At 46.2% G+C, this 13971-nt stretch overlaps 1 long non-coding RNA gene across 1 annotated transcript; it reads left to right on the top strand.

The window, feature by feature from the left end:
* Nucleotides 1–3455: 3455 nt before the first annotated feature.
* Nucleotides 3456–10462, top strand: LOC147023784 (uncharacterized). The gene is made up of 3 exons (XR_015059756.1): nucleotides 3456–3706; nucleotides 10037–10156; nucleotides 10313–10462. It is a non-coding gene; the product is annotated as an uncharacterized LOC147023784 (long non-coding RNA).
* Nucleotides 10463–13971: the final 3509 nt, after the last annotated feature.

Raw genomic sequence — 13971 nt, 5'->3', positions numbered from 1 at the left:
ACAGATTCGGACGAAACATGGTGAAGGAGAAGGGCACCCGGGAGAGCGCATACCTCCTCAACGCAATGCCTGATCCACGAGAACATAACGGGCCCAATACATTTTTGAAATACCATGCTTTGTTTCATTTTTGGCCTTATCTCTCAATGGTGAAGAATCACTTTAAAAATAAATAATTCTCGTATCCAAATATGGATTCGGATCTTCACCAAAATCGAACCAATTTGACCTTACCACACACCCAACGTGTTCATCAAGTTTCGGCTGAATCCGTCCAAACTTTTTGAGAAATCGTGCTATATATCCTTTTTGGCCCTATCTCATTGGTGAAGAATCGCTGAAAAAAATTCTTAGATCCGCATCTGGATATTCACAAAAATTGAATCAATTCTTCCTTGTCACACACTCAATGTGTCCACCAAGTTTTGCCCGAATCCTTCCAAACTTTTTGAGATATCGGGCTACATTCCATTTTTGGCCCAATCTCTCAATGGTGAAGAATCACTTAAAAAATAGTAGTCTGATTCGGATCCTGTTCTTCACCAAAATCTAATCAGTTCATCCTTGTCACACACCGAACCTGCCCACAAAATTTCATTCAGATCCACCCCCAACTTTTGAGATATCCTCGACACAGACAGACAGACAAACAGACAAGCCGGTAGGCGGACATGGGTAGTCGACTACCCAATATAACCTGACGCGATGGGCCTGTTCGATGGGGAATGACCTGAGGATTAAGCACAAGAAAATTCATGATTCTCGCTTCAAGGGTTAATGCTGCAGATTGTTTTTTTCATTAAAATGCCCCCACATTTAGAGGTTTTTCGGCTGTTGCTCGGCAATGGAGGGATTTATAGCAACGGTTCTTTCTCACACATAACTAGGACATACCCTGAACCAACCATACCAGTTTCATGTATATCTGACTCATAGTTTCTGAGATATAACGAACTTCGTTTTTATCTTGCCAAAACGAAGTTTTTGCAAGATATGTTAGTCAGCTTGTATGTTTTTATCTTGCCAAGACGAAGTTTTTGCAAGATATGTTAGTCAGCTTGTATGTTTTTTTGTTTTTTTTGTTGTTTGCTTGTCTGTCATCACGTTTAAAAAATTCTGCAGAGCACAGTTATCATTGGAAATTTTTGTAACTTCGCATATCAGAGGCCTACAGAGGTCGCTTTCAGCACATAACATTTTGAAGGTCAAAGGTCAAGGTCACTTTGTCGCAAATCATGGTAGTCGACGAAACCCTTATTTTTTGAGTAATTTTGACCGGATCGTCTTCAAACTTCATGGGAATATAGTTCATGGTCTGTCGCTCAGCTGATTAATTTTGGTGGCGATTGGCCTTGACCTTCATGGTTAGCGCCAAAGGTCAAACATATTTGACCGCAAGGTCAAATTTTCAAGTTTTAGGAACCATATCGTGTAATACCTCAAATTGAACACCTCGATGAGTGCTTTCTCGATATGTCAAGCTTGAGACATTATGACGTCATTTGGTGACATTATGAGGCAAACACATATTTTTCATGGTTACTCTGTGGAACGATTCTCATCGGAATCTCTCTTGTAGGGAGATATTCCTCAAGGAGTCGCTCCTGGTGGATATCAACTCTGTTCACCTCAGTGTGACCTTAAAGAAGTCACACGTGGTCACCTTTTGGCAAGATACGGGTCACCCTACGGGTGACATTGGTTTATTTTAATTGTTTTTGACCAGGGTTCATTCAAAGTCTATCTTCTCCGACAGTTTTCATAGGATCCGGCTGGAAATTTTTGACAATATGGCTGAATGTACTGCCCACAGTTGCTCGTGGCCCGATTTTTGATTTTCGAAAAAATAATTTTTTTATGATATTTTTCAAAAATTTCAAAGTCCCGTTGCTAGGCAACGGATGGGTCCATATCAACGGTTCTCATTTGCACACAACTAGGTCATGGTATGAACCTACCAACCAAGTTTCATCGAATTCGCCATTGTATTAACGGTGCACTGGACCGAACAGACAGACAAACATATCGACGGAAATACTGATAAGGGAAGAAAAAAAATCTCAATTTTTTTTCGACAAGATCGACTACCCAACAAACATCCAAACAAACAGACAGAATTACTGACAATAAGGGTCACCTATTTCGGCGACCCAACAAAGGGGGGAAATCATAACCTCCTTCCCCCCCCCCCGCCCCTCCCCCCCCCCCGTTGGCGGAGGTAATAAACATGTCAGTAAAAGAAACAAAAATTCAAGTTTTACCTGCGAAATGTATTCCAAACAGCAGGGTGGGTGAGGGTAAACATATTATATTACGTACTCGTTTGTACGGTACTCTGCTGGAATTAGAAAACACGAGACTTGGCCCGGAGATATTGATGATGCTGCTCTAGTAAAGAGGAGGGTGGAACTTAGAAAGATGTGGATGTAGAACTTGCAAGGGCTGTTGGATCATCAGGAGCACGACGACATTGCCTGCTGCATTGCTATATGGAAGGGCAAAACGATTCTTGGCCATCTTGATCCCGAACAGATCTTGACTAATGGAGAATGTAAATTTACACACAAGCACTTCAACAATTCCGACTTAAAGACTGGCCCACAGACAGAAGCACCCCCAAAAGAAACAGACCCAAAATGGTCTTTATTGTCCCTTCAGTTTGGAGGGAAGTTGAGCTCAGGGACAAGAAAGTGGCTGGCTACCTGGCTGCGAGCGCGTGGATCAACGTCCACACCTTCCCGGAGCACCAGTCGGCAGGAACGGACCAAGGACAGCCGACGCAGACCATGCCAGCGACGAGATGAGCCGGGAACCAGAGCAAGCCAGCCCACGCCAGCGACGAGATGAGCCGGGAACCAGAGCACGCCAGCGACGAGATGAGCGCAGAGTCCAGAGCACGCCAGCGAAGAGATGAGCGCAGACGGCCAGACCACGCTAGCGACGAGATGAGCCGGGAACCAGAGCACCCGCTGGTGAAGACGGGGCGCAAATTCTTTTCTACCCGCTCGAGCAGATCCACCCGATTATTTGCTCTCTGTTCCTTTGTCCCCTTTTCGGAGCGGTTCGCTCATCGTGGCCTGCTCTCATTGGGTGGGATACGACGCATTCCCTTATTTGGCGTGCAGCCAAGCGAACCGGTTCATGACCATATTTGGGAATGGAATTCCATCCGCGTACGAATTCCGCACACACCCGCATACCAGCGAGCGCGCGGACAATGCGGGAGCAGAGGGTTGTCGTTGTTGTAGTTGTCGATGTAAAAATCCTAACTATCAAAATAACTTCAGCGCAGGAACATTTTATTCCCATTAAACGAGAGGATGGATTCCAACTAAAACACGTACTTACCGATATAACTGTTCTTTAGGACCTGTATGTTGAGTGCTCATGGCTTCCAGATTCGTAACAATATGACCTGTGTTGTTATTGACCTTGCCGAATCATACAATGCTGCTCTGCTCCTGAGTTTGTTTGCATAATGACTTGTGACCTCATCTGGCATGAATCGTCCATAGCTCACATGTATACTCAGTGTACACTCAGACTCTACATTTTATTGTCCTTTGAGTTGAGTATGACGCTTTCAACTTTTGCAGCCAATTCAGAACATCATTTTGACTCATCATGATTGTTTGTGTTCACGCAGAAGCGACAAGGATTTTGGGAGTACATTTTCTACTCTTTCTCAAACCTTCTTCATGTTAAGGTACGACACAATCAATGCATTACTCCGGACAAGTAGTCATCGGTTACTATGGCTCGATATTGCAACTTCGTGATGACGTGAAAAAAAAATCATTATTTTGTGTCTGCAAAACGTGTGCCTTGTGCTGACATCCCTGTTTTTCAAAACTAGATTGTTGATTTCACAAAAATGGAATTTATTATTCGTTAATTCGCCTCAACTTTTGCAAAGCGCAATTTAAATTGGACTGATCAATCCCAACCTCACAAGGCTATGAAACAGCTTGTGAATTATCACATTTTGTCACCAACATTGATCCAAGTTTAGTGACATAACAATGACTTCAAAATTGTACTTTTACCGCACCAATGAAGAAATGGGGTTTTTTGGGGGGGGTGGGGGGGGGGTTATGCCTCCACATACGAAGTCACCGAAGTGCCTTGTTTTCAGATGGACCGGCCATGATTCCCTTTTAAATTAATTTTCTCTGCAACCGCTCGTCCGATTGACATTAAAATTCCATCAGAGATGCGAATACTCAATGCAGAATGTTGTAATGATAATCATGACATCATAGAGCATGTATGCGGCAAACATGTTGGAAAAAATGAAAAACTTTGAACCTCTGTAGCTCCGAAACTGCTCCATGGAAAATAATTTAACTTGGCGCATGTCAACTACTCCCCATGGGGAATAAGTGTTGTTAACCACGGCATTATTGGTGAAGTATCCCAGCCAGAATTTGACACGCAGAACACTTTATCCGATCAGTATATACGTTTTTGAGGGTCATCGAGGGATAAATGGGTCGACAGAAAAATACAATTGATGACTTCATCAGTCACGAGGTTCAGCAGCCTTTTTTTTGTTTGTTTTTTTAAACCTTCAAACATTTTCTCTGAAACGGCTTTTCAGATCGAGGCAAAACTTTACAGGTATGCCCACTTATCTATGAGGAACAAAACTTTGCCACTGTTTATCGACATCGGCCAGATGGTTTGGCAGCCATATTGGATTTACCCAAAAACATTTATAAATCTTCTCCAGAACAGCTTGACAGATCGAGAGGAAACATCACACACGTTCCCCAAGATTCGTGATACCAAGGTGTTCAGGAATACTTGATAGATCACATGGCTTGGCAGCCATATTGGATTGAACAGGGTCCCCAGGTCAGGAATGGGAGCATCCACCGAAACAGCGCGTCACTGCATCCACTTTCTGCCGGTACACCAGGGGCCTCCGTCTGGCCATCCCCCAGGCAGAAGCCTGGCTCATCCCCATCTCCTTGAGTCAGCCCCATTGGCCTCCATTATCGAGGTTCCCTTCCTGAGAGAATCTATTGAGCAGGATCAACATCAGCAAAACAAACTACATCTCCATGCAGCCGCAGCTGATGCTCAGAGACTATGCAGGTAACAAATCTCATTTGAGTCTCTCAGAAACCGCTCGTTGGAAACAAAGTCTGACCAGCGATAGCCAAGGATTCTCCGAAGAGACCTGGTAACATGGGAATTAAGTCTTCGTCTCAGATACCTTATCAGAGTCCAAGTCTCACACCCACAGAGCAAGACTAGAAGCACCAAGGACCCGAAGACTCTAACTTTCGTCCTCCCGCGCAGGTACCTACAGCACCACACCCCGTGATCCAGTGAATCCATGACTCACTAGGCCCGACCCAGATGTCTGCTGACCTCTGGCTGACAGCCAGCAGAGACATGAATATCACTGCCAAGGTAAGTGAATCTCTCCACGACCTCAACATCCTCACCACAAACAGGTACAGACAGGATAGCAGCATCGAAGATGTCAATGAAAGCCTGGATCTTAGTTTTGACCCAGGAAACCCGTAATTCCAGTGGCTCCGACTTCTCATTCAGCACCTCGGGGCCCCCAAAAGGATACCTAGAGTCTCCGCAAAGATGGCTGCATCATCTGTGAAATCAAGTTCAGAGATCTTGACATTCCAAAATGATCCACCACAGCTTCATCGCTCTGTCATCCTCCCCAGAATCCAGTCCATACAAGCGTTTAAAATGTGGAGGCCAGCACACACTCCTGCCAAACTCCAGTAACAACTGGACATGTCATAGATGGTATCACCACATCTCACAGCCTTCTCGGTACCAGAGTATAGGTCAGACATGAGATCTATCTGTTTTGATGGTACCCCACGAAGAACAAAAATCCTCCAGAGGGCATCCCGATTCACTGAATCAATCGCTTTGCAGAGATCAACATCGACTGCAAACAGCCCCTGCCAAAACTGTCGTCTGCGTTCGGTGAGGACCCAAAGAGCAAGGATACGGTCAATCGTTGACCTCTTTGGTGTAAAGCCTGACTGCTCTGGATGCTGGTGCTCAAGCAGATGGTGGCGAACCCTATCAATAATTATCCGAGCAAAGACCTTGCCCGACACTAAGAGCAGCGTCAAACCTCGGTAGGTTTTGCATTCCTGGCGATCACGCTTCCCTTTCCAGAGAGGGACAACAAGGCCCCTCTTTCAGTCAGTTGGAATGATGCCTGTGTTCTACCATTGCAAAGAACTGCAGGCAAGGACATGAGTACAGCATTTCCACCAGCCTTGAGAAGTGAGTTCAGCATGGATGCCACAAATCCCAGGAGCTTTGCCCCCATTTCAACCAGTTCACCGCAGCCTGTGTTTCCACAAACGAAGGTGGATCACAGTTGATTGGAGGGTCAGCAATGGGGATAGTAACACCCCTGAGATACAACTCGACAGCTGGTGGATCAGCCTGCTACAGCCACTCAAAGTAACCGGCCCAGCGGGCCTTGACTTTGGACTCCTCTGTCAAGACCCCACCACCCTCCACTCTAACTGCAGTACACCGAGGGACGGGCTTGGAGGAACGCAATGCGTGAATTCCCCTGTAAGCAGGACAAGAATCACGACCACAGGTGATGCTCTACCCCCTCACAGATTCCTTGCACCTTGGCCTCTTTGTGTACCCTCAGCGCACATACAGTTTTATGCCTCAACTCTCTGATCAGCTCAGCTCTGCCATTAAGCCTGGCCCTGTGACTCTGGTCAATGGTGTCCAATGTCTCTTGGGAGAAAAAGTTCCTCTTCACCTGACGGTGGGTTCCAAGACATCTGCCGGCAACATCAAGGATTGTGGGCTTGAAGGCACTCCACAACTTCTCAGGATTCCCTACAGCACCCAGACCTCCCAAATCTCCACTAATCCTGTTCACAAAATCCTCAGCTTCCCTCTCATCCCTGAGCTTGTCAACATCCAACATAGGCTGGGATGATACCATTCTCCTGGATTTACGCTGCAACTTCAGAGATGCTACAACAAACCTGTGGTCGGTATTGAGGAACTGGGCACTCCGGTAGACCCTGCAGTTCTGAATCATCCTCCAGCAACAATCAACGAGCACATGGTCAATTTCCTTTGCCACACCGCAAGCGTTGGAATACCAAGTCAAATGACCATGAATCACCCACCCTAAGTCCACGACATTTTGCAAAGTGTCAAGATCTCTTACCTTAATTTTTCAGATGATGCAATCATCTTTGTGGGGACTGGATATCCTCGGGGTGTTGATTGAGGAGTCGGGTCCACTCGGTTTACGGGTTTCCTGCGTCGAAACTAAGATCTAGGCTTTCAGTGACATCTTGGATGCTGCTATCTTATCTTTACCTTTTTGTGGTGAGGTAACAGAGAGATTCATTTATCTTGGCAGTGATATTCATGTCTCCGCTGGCTCTAAACCAGATGTCAGTAGATGTTTGGGTTGGGCCTGGGGAGTCATCGATTCATTTGATCATGGCGTGTGGTCGGTACCTGTGCAGGACGACGAAAGTCTTTGTTACCTGCATAGTCTGTGAGCATCAGCTACGGCTGATTGGACATGTGGCTCATTTTCCTGACACTGGTCCTCCTCACCAGATTCTCTCAGCGAGGGAGCCTCGTGAGTGGAGGAGGCCAACGGGCCGACCACGTGCCTCGTGGCTGCAGCAGGTTGATCGGCATCCCAAGGAGATGGGTATAGGCCAGGCATCTGCCTGGGGTTGGCCAGACGGGGACACCTGGAGTACCGGTGGAAAGTGGACGCGACGACGTGCTGCTTCGGCGCATGCTCCCATACCTGACCTGACCGATAGTGCAGGCCTTAATTTCATTTTGTCTAAAAACGCAAATTTTCGTCCAATTTTCTTCCCTTTTTTTGCAACCCTGTCTTAAACCAAATTAGCGACCATGAAAAATGATATCGGTGTTGAATTAGAGTGAAGATAAAGCTGTGAGAGTGCAAGAATGGGTGAGCCTTACAAAAGAAGCTCAATGGCACAAACAAAATGGTTGCAATTTGATTTTGATGCCCCTCCCCAAATTTACATACCGACTGACTTGTGGAGATTATATTTTCATATATATATATATATATATATTTTCCTCTGCAGGGAACCCTTCCTTCCCTCTTCGACTCTTCCTCTCTCCTCTCCCCCCTCATGACCCTCCCTCCCCCTTTGCGCATCGTGTTCGACCAGATACATTCAAAACGGCCATTAGAATGCATTTTCGACAAAAAAATGCCAATATTCGTCCGATCTTCTCACCTTTTGCTGAAACCGAGTCTTAAACCATCTTGGCGACCATGAAAACTGAAATGAGAGTGTAAGAAAATGTTAGCCCTACAAAATGGCAGCAATTTGATTTGAAGTTGAATTCCTTCACACTATTTTCCCCATTATCCCCTTATTTGCGGTTCACTGGGATTTTCAAAAATGTAACCCCCGTGAACGGCAAAGCTCTCCTGTATTTACTTGATCACTGTGTGGGGTAACGTGTACTATGAACTCTTTAGTTACCTCTGCCACCAAAGGTGAAAGAGGTTATGTTTTCACCCTTATCTGTCTGTTTGTTTTTTGTCTGTCTGTCTGTCAGTGTGCAGGATATCTCAAAAAGTTGTGGACGGATATGGATGAAATTTGTTGGGCAGGTTGGGTGTATGTCAAGGACGAACTGATTAGACTTTGGTGAAGATTCAGATCCGAATCCGACTAGAAGAATTTTTAAAGTTATTCTTCTTCATCCATTGAGAGATGGGGCCAAAAATGATATGTATATATCACGATATCTCAAAAAGTTGCGGATGGATTCTGACGAAACTTGGTGGACACTGGGTGTGTGACAAGGAATAATTGATTCAATTTTGGTAAAGATCCGAATCCAGATCTGGATATTAGAATTATATAATTACCTTCGCATTCTGCGAATGGTTATGTTTTGGTCGGCGTGTATTTATTTATTTATTTATTATTTTATTTATTTGTAATCTTGTGATTCGTATAACTCAAAAAGTATGAAACCGAATTCCATGATATTTGGTGGGATGATTGGTTATTAGCCAGGAAGCATTCGATTAGATTTTGGGATCGTTCGGGTCAAAGGTCAAGGTCACGAAAAGGTCAAAATCGTCTTTTTACGATAACACGGTCAATTTTTATTCAATTTGCATGCAACTAACACCAAAATGTTCAGAATTCAACGCCTCATCTTGTGATATGCAATATGACACAATGACGCCCATACTCTTGTTACCGGTTAGGGGTCAAAGGTCAGGGGGGGTCACGACCTTGAAAAATATGTGGTTTTTGTCATAACGCGGTCAATTCTTTTCCACTTTACATGAACCCAGCACCAAAATGTTCAGAATTTAATGCCCAATCTTGTGACGCAATGACGTCATAACACATGTCACCGGTTGGGGTAAAATGTCGGGGGGGGGGGGTCACGCCCTTGAAAAATATGCAGTTTTCGGCATAACTCAGTCAATTCTTATTCGATTTGCATGAAACCAGCATCAAACGAGATTACCTTCTCTTGTTGAAACGTATTCACCGAGCTTGCGAGTGAAGACTCGCCAAAACAACGTGAGTTGATTGTTGTTTAGTCCGTAGCCCCCGAAAGTCGGGGGGGGGGTCATGACATTATAGATATGTGGTTTGTGTCATAAGACCATTCATATGAAACCAGTTCCCCACACTCATACCAAGAACAAAAAAAGTAGTGGCTGCGAAGGTATGCACTCTATGAGTGCCCGTTCTAGTTTTGAAAGTGATTCTTCACCGTTGAGATGGGGCCAAAAATGATATAATGCTCTATATCATGATATTTCAAAAATGTATTGGGCCCGATAGGTTATCGTGGATCAGGCATTACGTGGCGGAGGTATGCGCTCCACCGAGTGCCCTTCCAGTTATTTTATCCATTTCAAATGAAAGGAAAAGATATTTGACACTGAAAAATGACACCTCAAGCCTCTTATATGGAGCCTGTGCCTTCTCAAAACAAAACAATATCAAAGTATTTTTTTTTTCAGGAACAGGAAGTGTGCACCCCCAGCTGCTGGATCAGTTATATTATTCAGGGAGAAGTTGTGTGTCTGATTCTGCTGCTGTTTTTATACCTCATTCTACTGGTGTTGGGCCATATACTACAGGTAAGATCAATTTGAGTTTGATCTCAATGTGCAAATTTGATCAATAATATGATTATTTTGTGAATCCTTACAAACGTGCTTTGTGTAATTTGATTGGTTTGAAAGTTATTATTTTATCTTCATGATAACCACTTCATTTAGTCCTCCCCTCCCCAGCAGGGTGACAAGACAGCTGTCTGTGTCAACAAAGACACTGAATGGCAAGACCATGCGATTTCACCATCGGAAACAGACATTCCGGGACCCTTATCAGACATTGCCCTGGTACCTTCGTCTCGCATCAGAAAGGTTTTAAACATTCTGACCAGAGAGGTACGTTTTTACTGCGAAGGGTGCAAAATATGTTTGACTTTAGGTCTTGTTAATATTCGTGAAATTATTAAGAATTTGGGGAATTGGACTTGAGGGAGAGGAGAGAAATCGAGGTAAGACAGTGGGGGTGGTGGGGGGGGTGGGGGGTGTGTGAGGTGAGGAGAGAGGAATAGAGAGGAGATTGAAGGAGTGAGAAAGGTAGGTTGTGGCAACAGACGTGTGGCTGCGGGTTTGCATCATTGCTGGGAGTGCGGCTATGCTGCTGATGCAGTTCCCACTGAAGAGGGGGGAAGGATGGGGGGAGGAGGGGCAATAGAAGGAGACTGAGGGTGAGAGAGGTCTTTGACAAAGGAACATCTTAATTTCAATTGAATTTTATATTTTCACCACTGAGAACACGAATCTGAACATGAATCTGCAGTTAAGTAGTACTTTAACTCTGAATTTAGCAAATTGTATGGCATCTCTTCCTGATCGCACATGCACAGATGAGTAAGGTCATTATTTCAGCCTGTCTGGCATTCAAACAAAATTCTGCTACTGTTTTTATACCTCATTCTACTGGTGTTGGTCCGTATGCTTCAGATAAGATCAATTTGAGTTTGATCTCAATGTGCAAATTTGATCAATAATATTGTTGTGGATTCTCGCCACTCCGGCATGCGGGCGACCACCTTTAGCTAAATTGCGGCTGCGCGCGTTCACCGAATGTGGCAATCCAGTCACAGCTTTTCGGATCAACGCCGAAACCCAGCTACGGGTGTTGTTAACCACACCATAGATCAGCCAACTCTTCTGTCCATGCGCTACAGGGTTGATCGCCGAATTGTCGATGTACCTAATTATTTGCGCAGACAGAAATGCCGGGGATTTATACTTCAATGGAGCCTGCACGAAAACGAGCCGCTTAAAGCAGCTCGTTCCGTTTGCCGAGCGGTGTCGGACCCGATTATCTTATCGGTGTTGAAAACCAGCTAATATTCCAAACGCAATTACGGCAGTTCAATGGAGGAAGGGATGCAACGAGCAGGTGAATATTCAACAAAGGGGACATTTATTTCCAATTTCACGTATGCAAGCAAGGCAATGAATGGGGGGTAGGGGACAAGACACGAGCAAAAAGACTTACAGCCGATGTCTATTTACCATGCACTTAGTCAGTTCACTACTTAGTAGACAAGGCGCCACAGACTTTCATGCAAAATCCCCAAGAAAGAAAGAAAAAGAAAGAAAAGCACCGGGCTCGTAAGCCTTTATTTTATGATTGCTCAGAGCCGGGATGACCGCAGGGGCTCCGAGAGACCGAGCAGGCTACCTGCCACCCTCTTGGTGACTCGCTGGGCGACCCTCGATGTCTCTGCCCACACTCGACTGGACTCCACCAGCTCCCAACTCAACTCTCGACTCCAACGCACCTCCAACGACGCATTCAACGGCCAACTCCAACTGCACCTCCAACTCGCCAAGGAGACCAAGGAGAGAGACTATCGGTGTCGAAACGCGCCTTTTTATCGCCGTCCGGGCTTTTTGCCCCCTCCCTTCCCGGGACGCGGGGGAAAATTCCAGGATAGTTCGGCTTGGGTCTTTTGGTATGATAACCGTAATTCTTTTTTTACGCCGTTCTGAGGGACCCGCCCCAACCGTCACTTCTGTTTACCCGTTCCAGAATATTGGGGGCTGGAGTTGTTGAGATGCTGTTGTGGTGGTGGAGGTGGCATGGTTGTAGTGTGGTTGGTGCTGTGGTGGGGATGGCGTGGTTGTTGAGATGCTGTTGTGGTGGTGGAGGTGGTGTGGTTGTAGTGGTGTCGTTGAAGAGATGCTGTTTGTTTGAAATAAAAGATAGAACAGAACAACGGTTAACTCAAAGATGCACAGCCCGCACTCAAATAAATCCCGTTATACCTCGGTGGGGAAATCTAATCTGGACACACACTTATAAAAATAACTGACCTCTGGGGAACCTGAATGGTGTTCTGTGAATTTCCACACTACCCCCTCCCCTATTTACAGACTCGTTCCGTGTCGTCAAATTTTCGTGTGCCTTCATGTGAAAGTTTCCCCTAGTACGATTTACCTTCGGATCCCTGAGTGCGACATTTGGTGTATCCGTGTCCCAAAAGTAAATAACCTACGGGCTGTGTAACTAACTAAACAAACTCACTCGAGGGGTACACTTCCCTATCTATCCTAATATTCATTCACTTTTAACTACCCCGGGGCTTTCAACAACCGCCTCTCACTTAATCTATTGGTTCTACCAACCAAGATTCCCGTTGCCTGTGTTGGTGTCCTCACAAATTTGGGCCTTGCCCTCAAATTTTCATCCATGCCCTCGCACGGTTTCGTGGCTGGGCAGCGCGGCTGACTTGACAGGAACTACCCTCTGCCGATTATCCAACTATGGCACCCCCGGGCCCTGAGACTGTCTCCGTGCCTACCAGCTCCCTAAAACCTGGGGAGTGCCCTCCATGGCTACTCCTCCGCGATGCTCACGTGGCAGGCTGGCGCCACGGGCCCCTTTCCCCGGGTGCCCGTGCCCACGACACTGCCCACGTGGCTATTGGCGCTACAGGCCCTGCATCATGCGGGCCCACCCGTGCCCGCTATGCTATCCTGGGCCCTCGGCCTACCGCGGCCGACTAGGCCGGTGCCCGGGGTGCCCACGAAGCGATACTCACCATTCGCAGCCACGCTCCCAGCCCGTCAACAGGACTCCTGCACCCCTCCAAATGGGTTTCGAGCCGACATTCGCACCAACAGCAAAACGACCTCCATTTTGTCAATTTGGCTAACCCACTAACTTACATTACTCTGACCCTTGGGTGGGAATCACTCCTCCCCCCAATCACTCATTGCACCATGCATTCCACATTCACTCCATTCACACAGGCCCGCTGGCCCTCTCACTCAACAGGTTTGTTTCTCAACTCACATCGCTGAACACTGCCATTCTTCTCACTAAATCCCTCAACTAACTCGTGCTCCTCATCATCCCTTGAACTATGGCACATCCTTTTAACTCTACGTAGCTAAGCTATGTCCCCACTACACATTCAATGTCTGTCCATGTCTTCCAAAATCCTTAAAAATCCATTTCCCATCCTCTATCTAAACTGAATTCCCTCGAACTAATCCACTCCATGAGGAACAACCCATGTCCCCATGAAGCTGGTCTAACTATCACTAACCCTTCCCCCTAACTCGTGGTGCTCCTGTGCCCTAAGCAAGGGGGTCCCCTACCCCCTGCCTTGGAAATCCTGTTTACCCGAAGTGGCGAGGCTTGCTTTTCTCTTCTTTTTTTTTTTCCTATGCGCACTAGCGCGGCAGCTCGCAACCTGCGCTCTTTTCGCATGACGTCATGGCAGCTGTTCGCGCTTCGCGCTCCTTGTCCCTTCTCAGACGGTAACATCCGGCAGGGATTTCCCTTCTGCCGGATTCCAACCATACATGCAGCCATGACGTCACCCTGCGCATCCCAAGCAAGCCTCCCGTTTTGAGGGGTT

The sequence above is a fragment of the Eptatretus burgeri genome, chromosome 7 (assembly GCF_056783735.1).
Source record: "Eptatretus burgeri isolate ZD-2024b chromosome 7, Ebu_testis_v1, whole genome shotgun sequence".
NCBI classification, from domain to species: domain Eukaryota; kingdom Metazoa; phylum Chordata; class Myxini; order Myxiniformes; family Myxinidae; genus Eptatretus; species Eptatretus burgeri.
This window is presented reverse-complemented; position numbering and strand designations above follow the sequence as displayed.